The 8,355-nt window shown below is 33.8% G+C and overlaps 1 long non-coding RNA gene across 1 annotated transcript; it reads left to right on the forward strand.

Annotated features, from left to right (window-relative positions):
• Positions 1-4,230: 4,230 nt before the first annotated feature.
• On the forward strand, positions 4,231-5,158 carry LOC135638444 (uncharacterized). Its single transcript, XR_010496600.1, has 3 exons — positions 4,231-4,282; positions 4,380-4,443; positions 5,072-5,158. It is a non-coding gene; the product is annotated as an uncharacterized LOC135638444 (long non-coding RNA).
• The last annotated feature ends 3,197 nt before the right edge of the window (positions 5,159-8,355 follow it).

Here is an 8,355-nt window from a genome sequence, read left to right on the forward strand (position 1 = left end):
ATCAATGAAAATATAAAATAAAGGATAAAAATAATTTTAATTTTTCAGTTATTGGTGACTAACAATGTTGGTGGTGCAGACGATATCATCACTGGGGGCCGTCAGTAGTTATTGTGGATGAAAAAAGTGACAACGAGAAGTGAAGACCGCTCTGCATCTGCGTCGCTATCAACGTAGTTGTCGAGCAATGTCGCTCGGCAACTGGATCGATGTCAACATAGATGCAGAGCAACAAAAAGGTCATTCGACAACTACGTACGATGACATCAATGTAAATAAATACAGAACAATCCTTACCTCTTATTATTACTCTCACCATCTATAATAGCCATCTATGGCCCCCCATTGGCATCATCGCCCGTCACCACTGATATCATTCATTACTACTAACTAGAATATTAAAATTATCTTTTTTATCTTTTATTTTTCTCATCGGAAGTTTTAACTATTTAATTTATATTTAGTTATATTCTCTTTAAATTTTGCTATGTACATGAGGATTTGATGATGACCGGTATTGTCTTTATCATTATTTAGAAGTCAAAAGGCTTTTTAGTCTTTTCCTCTTCTCCTATTTCTTTTGGCAATTGATGGTAATTTTAGAGTTAGCAATATCATTAGGAGGTGCTACCAACTTTAACGAGGAATTTAAGTCTTTTTATGTTGCATGAAAATTGAGGTGTGGAGAAAGATTACCAAAAACCTTTTTTAAATGATTTCTCATATTGATAGTAGTTATGTATAATTCTAACATCCATTTGTGTTTAATCTTTGACTATTCTCCGCTTAATTTCCTTTGACTCTATCCAACAATTTTTTGCATAAAATAATTATGATTTTTACTAAAATAATGATGAGTTATCTCTCTCAAATAATAATATGAAAATTCATAAATTATAAAGCGTAATTCCATGTTTTAGGGTTTCCATGAGATTGTTTTTTATGATGCAAGTGGTTCATTTAAATCATGAAATTAACCTCTTTATTTCTGAGGATATAGACCCCTCTCAAAACATTAGTCCTCACATAATCATAAGATGTAAAATATCTTCCTATTAAGACCTTAATTTATCTTTTGCCAAGATGACTAATGGGCAATACTTTAACATTTGCTAGTATTTGATATTTTATAATAATTTGAGTAATAAAAATAGGTTTTTAATTCAAGATTTGCTATTCTATGTGTGATATGACTTGATCCAAAGCTTCATGACTGAAATGGATAATAGTCATCAATGATGACTTTAAATTAAGGGCATTTAATGTGTTGCATGTATAGATCATCCACGTTAAGAGTCACATTACTCATTATTGTCCACACTTTTATCTATTATTTATTATATATTATATATTATATGAAGTGCTTAGTGAATATGCATTAACTTAAAGCTTAAAATTTAATATATATATTATTAATTGTAAACATAATACTTAAAATTATATAATCATACTTAGTCACATAAAAGTAGGCTTTGAATACTATAATTAAATTAGTAAAAAAATATTATTAATTAATCATTGTCTAACATGTGTGAGACAAAAATTATCCCATTAGTTTGTCTCTATAGATATCAATCTAAGACGTATGGTTATGAGCTATGTTCTTATCGTTTACATGGACAAAAAAACCAAATTGAATTGACTAGATGTGATTAAACATCACATTCTCAAAAAAAAAAATATTATATAGAATATATCGTTCCTTTGTTATTAGGTATAAAGACTTACTTTTAATATACTCAACATGTCACTTTTTATCATTCACGGTTACACTCATTTATCTTAAATTACTAACCTGGGCATTGAAGGGATTGACTCGAAAAACCTCTCTTGATCTCTGCCTTCATGTAAGTAGCACCTTGAACTATTTCCTAGAAAGCTCAACTATTTCCTAGAAAGCTCAACGTGTTAGTTGAAAAAACTTGACTCCCTCAAGGCTAGCCCAAAGTGTCGGGAGTCAACCTCCTTTGTCGACCATAGTAGAGGGGTCAAGTGCTGACCTTTTTTTTTCCCGAGGTAGGTGGATTGAGTGCCGACTACCTCCATTGACCATGGTAGAGTAGTTAGCTACTGACCCCTTCTTACTTGAGATGGGTGGGTTAAGCACCGATCTCCTCCATCAACCACGAAGGAAGGGTTAGACGAGTGGGTTGAGCGTTGACCCCCTTTCCCACCCAAGGCAGGTGGATCGAGCATCAACCTCTACCAACCATAGAGGAAGAGTCAAGCACCAACCCTCTTTTTCCCCGAGGTGGGTGAGTCGGATGTCAACCTCTTTTTCCATCCGAGGTGGGTGGGTTGGTTATTGACCTCCTCTACCAACCACAAAATGGGGGTCGGCTCTAAGCCCTCTTTTTGCTCTAGGTAGGTGGGTCGGGCACCAACGTCATTCGCTTACCAAGGTGGAGGGGTTGAGCATTGACCTCCCTCTACTCGAGATGGGCTAATCAATAAACGTTCATTACCTCATAACTTGAGGCGGGGAGGATGAGTCTCTAACTAACCTCTTTTTGGGTGTGTTCAAGGTACATTAGTTGAAAACTCTACACCCCCTCAAAGAAGTGATTAAGGGAGCGTAATACCAATATGTTGGATGAGCAAAATGTTGTGTTACAAGATCCTTATCAAAGAGCTCTTAAAGTATGCCTTCGTGGGAGGGACAAATGATGTCCTCAACATGATGTCTAGGCTGAAAGAAAAAGATAAAAACTACCTCCCACCAGTCTACCTGCATGGACATCGGTCCAAGATAAGATAGTTATAGGCTATCTCTATCCTTGTAGCCTACATGGACAAAAGGCTAAATTAAGATGATTAAAAGTTATCTTCTCGAAGAATATTTCATATAATATGTCATTCTTTCGCTAATAAAAACTTCTTTTTTTAACATAGTCAAGAGGTCATTTTTTACTATTAGTGACTGTACTCATCTACTTCGAGTTACTAACTTATATGTTAGAGGGACCGGCTCGGGAAACCTCTTCCGACCTGGTCTTCATACGAGTGGCATCTTAGACGATCTCCTAAGGAGCTTAGTGTTTTTACCTTGAAGGCAATTCGGACAACCTGCTTATGACCTTGACATTTTTACCATGGATAATTCTACACATATGGGTCTGAACCACGTTCGATTGACTCGAATATCAACGATATTTTTTTCATAATAATTAGGTTATATAATACCTAGTGTTAGAAGATAAAAAATAAGAAAGATAAAAAACTATATTTTTTTATTATAAGTACATCATAATCCTATATATAGGATAAAAGAAAATCTAATCAATATAAATAAACTAAGAAATTAAGAGATATCAAATTCTATAGGAATAAGGGGAAATCTATGCTATATCAAGGGATATATCATATCCCTGTTATGGGTATGATATCTTTAACACACTTCAGCAAACTTAAGATGGTTTAGAAAAACTAGCTTGAGTTGGAAAAGTAAAAAGCTTACTTTATTTTGAGTTGCTTAGGCAAGATATTAACTGTGCTTAGTACAGTTGATCTACACTAGATGCAGAAGGATCAAAGAACTCGATTGATGAAGACCATCGTCGTGTGAGGAAGGCCGCAAATTAGCTATAACCTACAGTAGCTCTCTTACGCGGTGAAGAAGGAATATCCAAACAGAGAAAGATTAGAATATAGGCTCTGATTCGTGTTAGGAGAGATAAAAGAAAGAAGAAAATTTTGTTGGTTCTTAATTTTACGTACATCATAATCTTCTTTATTGGGTGAAAGAAAATCTAATCAATATAAATCAACTAAAAAATCTAATCGATATATCATATCCCTTTTATGGTACAAGATCTTTAAGACAAAGTATGGGTCAAGCGAACAAAGAACGATCTAACATTAATATCGTGGACCAGGAAACAGATTTCCTTCAAAGTCACTTTGATGTCCTGCCTTCATCAGCTATTCCACATGGTCCACTTGAAGGACTCTCAAGCTGCACATGGTGCTGTCTGCAAGTGTAGTAATAGCAGCAATACACTTGGGGAGGATCACATACACTTGCAGAGTGCATGGCAAAAAGAGTTGATAGTGACTGAGCATTGTGCAGCTGTCTTTGAGAAGAAGTGAGCATATGATGCCGGAGTTATGAACCATCTTTTGTCTCCATCATGGATTGGACATTCAATGATATCAATGCTGATTAAATGGGGGTGGGGGTGCATTTAGTTCCTCCTTTTGAGCATTTAAACCACTTCTTCAGTGATAGTGCAATCCCTCACTGCAATTATGAAGTTTGAAGGGGCTTCTCCTATGCCACAAGGTCATGGCATGCATGAGAGTTCTTTGGTTTTCCTGGCTTTTACATCTTAGGCTGCATAAAGTGGCTGACAACTATCACATCCTACTGTTGGAAACAGGTCAAGAAAGGGGAGAAGAAACTTCACATGTTGTTCATTTAGGATCATCTTGCAAATTAAAATGGTATGATGAGGTTTCTTTTTCCTCATTTTTCTGCTCTGAAAACTATTCATGAGCAGCATACATACACTGTAATACCAAAACCCAGCCTGGCACTTCTGGTTACTGTACATACAGCAAAGCAATCACAAGGCCAGCACAGGCAAAGTTAAGCCACCTTAGTGATGATCAGAAAACCTAGTAATGATAAATCAATAAAAAAAAAAATTCAGATACTGAATCCCAAATTTTTGTTCAGCCTAATTACTAAGTCAAAAAGATCTTTCATGCACATTTGCATATATAGGATAAGCAACAAAGGATTGCCTGAGCTTGTTAAGGTAAGCCTTAGTAGAACAGTAATATTGCTTCTTTTCTTTACCTTTTAAATGTAAGACTAAATGCATTGACCCTTCAGTAGAAGCCTTGCCTTGTAAATTGGGGCTTTCCAATCTCCAGTCAATGTAATTTCTGATTGTTTCATGTTACCTAACATGCAGAAAAATTGCAGCAAAACCATGTATATTTTGTGGATAATCTGCTTTTTTGTTGAGAAATAGTGACCTAGACTCTATCAAAATTGTGAGTCAAACTATGGCTGATTTCTGCTCTGTGTCATGGTGAACTCTATTTCTGCCAAACAACTGTGCAGGTTACCTTGGATGGGTACAAGGAGGAAAATATGTATACCAATTGAATCTGTGATGGGTATGGATTTTCATACTAGGATACTTGTCAGTTAAATCCCTGTCTGGATTATAGAGGTTCCCTTAAATTGTATTGCAATTTATTGAATAAAAGTATATTTCTTTGCTTACCAAAGATACAGCAGGAATTATACCTTTGGATGGTGAAAAAAAATCATGTTATTAGTTTGTTCTCAAATTTTTCTTAATTTTCATGTTAGTTTCTTTTTTATCATTAGTTTGGTCATGATTTAGGTGGAGTATTTGATTACCAGTTTTATGTCTTTTATATTGAATTAGTTTAGAAAATATATGAGTAATAATGAGATGGGTTCAGGAACCAATAGGAAAACAATTTCAAGTACTCAATTCAACACATATGCAAGCAGGAAAAACATACATATACACACTCTATCTCTTGGAACAATCAAGGATTGAGTCTTCTTTGAAGAAAGGCAAGCGCATGTGTTCTCATTCCAAGCTAAGGTTTTGGGATAGATTTGCACTTGATCCAATTGCAGTCATTTCTTTGCCAAATATTAGTTACAAGCTTGATGTTGATATGACACATACAATTAGTTTGGTTCCTCAATAGATCAAATATATGGATAGTGGCTAACCTTTTTTGTTTTGGTGAATGGTAGAGGTATTTGGCAAGGACAATGAAGATGTGATTGTGTCAATCATCAAATTGGTCATTGAATTCTTTCCATTGTAGCATTTAGACTACTTACTTTTTGACAATGGAGAATGAAATTGATTTGCATCCTCCATTGAGGAACCACTTGTGGTTGTTTTTGTTGTTGTGAGAAGAATCAATTCTCTTCAAGATATTGAACTCTTGTCAAACCATCCATTTCCATGCTTTCACTAATCCAACATTAAATTTCTCATATATATATATATATATATATGTATATATATATATATATATATATATATGTATATATATATATATATATGTATATATATATATATACAGAGAGAGAGAGAGAGAGAGAGAGAGAGAGAGAGAAAGCACAACAACATAACTAATTGGATGGCTAATCTTGCTAGGTTGTCTTGACAGACTAAACTATGGAGTGGGGACAGACATTGCAATTTCTGTATTTTGATTTATAATGTTTTGATGATGAGGTTTTAAGTCATGAACACCTTTCAAGGGTAATTCAGTACCCCAAATCAAGCCTGGCTTAGACAAAGCATTTTGTTGCCTGTAAGTGTAATTGCACATCTAGTCTAAAAGATTACTAGGACAAGACTCATGAAAGCAAATTAGACACAATCTTACAAGCTCTAATCTTTCATGCCACCACACTAGAATTAAAAGCTTGTTCTTTACTCTCATTTGCAGTATCACTTGCCTATAGTTCCTTCTTGGTCTACAAAAGATCTAAACAAAATATGTAATCTGAGGGCTACATTTTGTCTAGGAATTTGTGGTGGGGATAACAGAGAAAAGAACAAATAGGCCAAGTAAAATAAAGCCCCTCATGGACCCTTCACAATGTGTGTAAAGCGTTCTTGGTTGCAAGGAAACCAGAAAAGAAATGATAAAGAAAAAGGAATAAACTTCCATCACTTGATTTTGGCAGTCCTCCTCAAATGAAAATTGCACAAGTCACTGGTTTCCTGATTACATCTTCCATCAATACAGGAAAAATGTAATTGATAATGTTCCATCTTGTTGTATTTTTCTTTGCAGCCAAACCCCAAAAGGAAATAGAAGAAGTATTATATGGCTGCAATCATGGTGAGAACATTGGAAGTACCACCGACCTTTCTCCATCTTGATCATTATGGTGATGCAAAGTTCTTGCTGATCCCTCAAGCTTCCTTGCTGCAGTGGTGCAAGCCAGAAGCATCTTGTCACATCAGCCTGCTTAGAAGGTGATGCTTGAATGAAGACACAACTCAAATCCTATTGAAAATGACCAAAGCATCTCTTCCTACCAAAGCTCTTTCTTTCTTTGATCTTCTTATGTGGTTGGTGCCTACATCTTTGTTTTTCTTAATCTTCATATAAAACAATTGAGATCATCTAATTAACTGAACAGGAGCAGGTGGTCTGTAGGTGTATGATGAGTGTTGTTTTTGGGGTTCAGTAGCTGAAAGTCTCTGCAAAGATGAGAGAGGTTAGTATAAGATAAGAGTCATACTTAATAGTTCTTCAACAGGACACAATACATATATGTTGAGCATTATATTTTTATTTATTTTCAAGAGATTAATCATGATATCATATTTTCAAGAGAGTAAAAGTTGAATACTTAAATGGAGATGAAAATTCAGAAGTCCTATGTAATTATCATCAGATGTCTTTAGATTATGAGAAAAAATTTATAGACAGTTGATGAATCAATTATGATTTATAAATTAAGTGTTAGGCAGTCAAAAATAATATATATATTAGAAAATTTATATTGTTGTGGATAACATAATGAAAAATCTTCTAATATTATTGTCAATGCATTCTTAGGAGACAAATAGAAAGTTAAGATAATTAATATTAGTGATAAGTATCGGTAATATGAGATAGAAACAAACTTTAAAGTATTATGTCGTATATTAAAATAAAGATTTAAGTATTTTTTGCTTAACTAAAAATTAATATCTATATAATTCAACCAAGTAGCTGGCATCATCATGGTTTTTATTATACCTATTGTTTTTAATTGATTGTAATAAAATAGAAAATAAGAGAGTGGTAATTGATGTTCAAGTAAAGGAAAAACACTTTGCATGTGATCCCCCAGTATATTATTTTTACTTGTTTTATGAAATAAACTTTCCACATTTAGAACTTTACCTTAATAGGTTAATATACTTCCTTACAAGGGTAACCAAATAAGAAAAAATAATTAGTAATTAAAAAATATTGCACAATACATGTGGAGAAATTATGAATAAAATAAAATATTATATTATTAATTGATAATCTGAAAAGTAAAATTATTTTTGAGGTGAATCCTCCTCCTCTTCTGTTTAATACTTGGTAAACCTCCTCTTCCCTTCATCATGGTAAGGGAATTAAGAGGGAGGAGGAAATTAGCCTCGCAGAGAAAGAGGTAGGTTTTCATTCTTTTCCTTATTATTTTCAAAACATTTATTTTGTGCAAGAATTCTCATAATATGGTGGATGATTTTTAGAACTAAAACTATATTATTCATGCAAGATTCCTATTATTAACATTATGTTATTCATGCATGACTTTAAGTATTAAATTTATGTTGTTCATGCATGATTTTT

This window comes from Musa acuminata, chromosome BXJ1-3 (genome assembly GCF_036884655.1).
Source record: "Musa acuminata AAA Group cultivar baxijiao chromosome BXJ1-3, Cavendish_Baxijiao_AAA, whole genome shotgun sequence".
Lineage (NCBI taxonomy): Eukaryota > Viridiplantae > Streptophyta > Magnoliopsida > Zingiberales > Musaceae > Musa > Musa acuminata.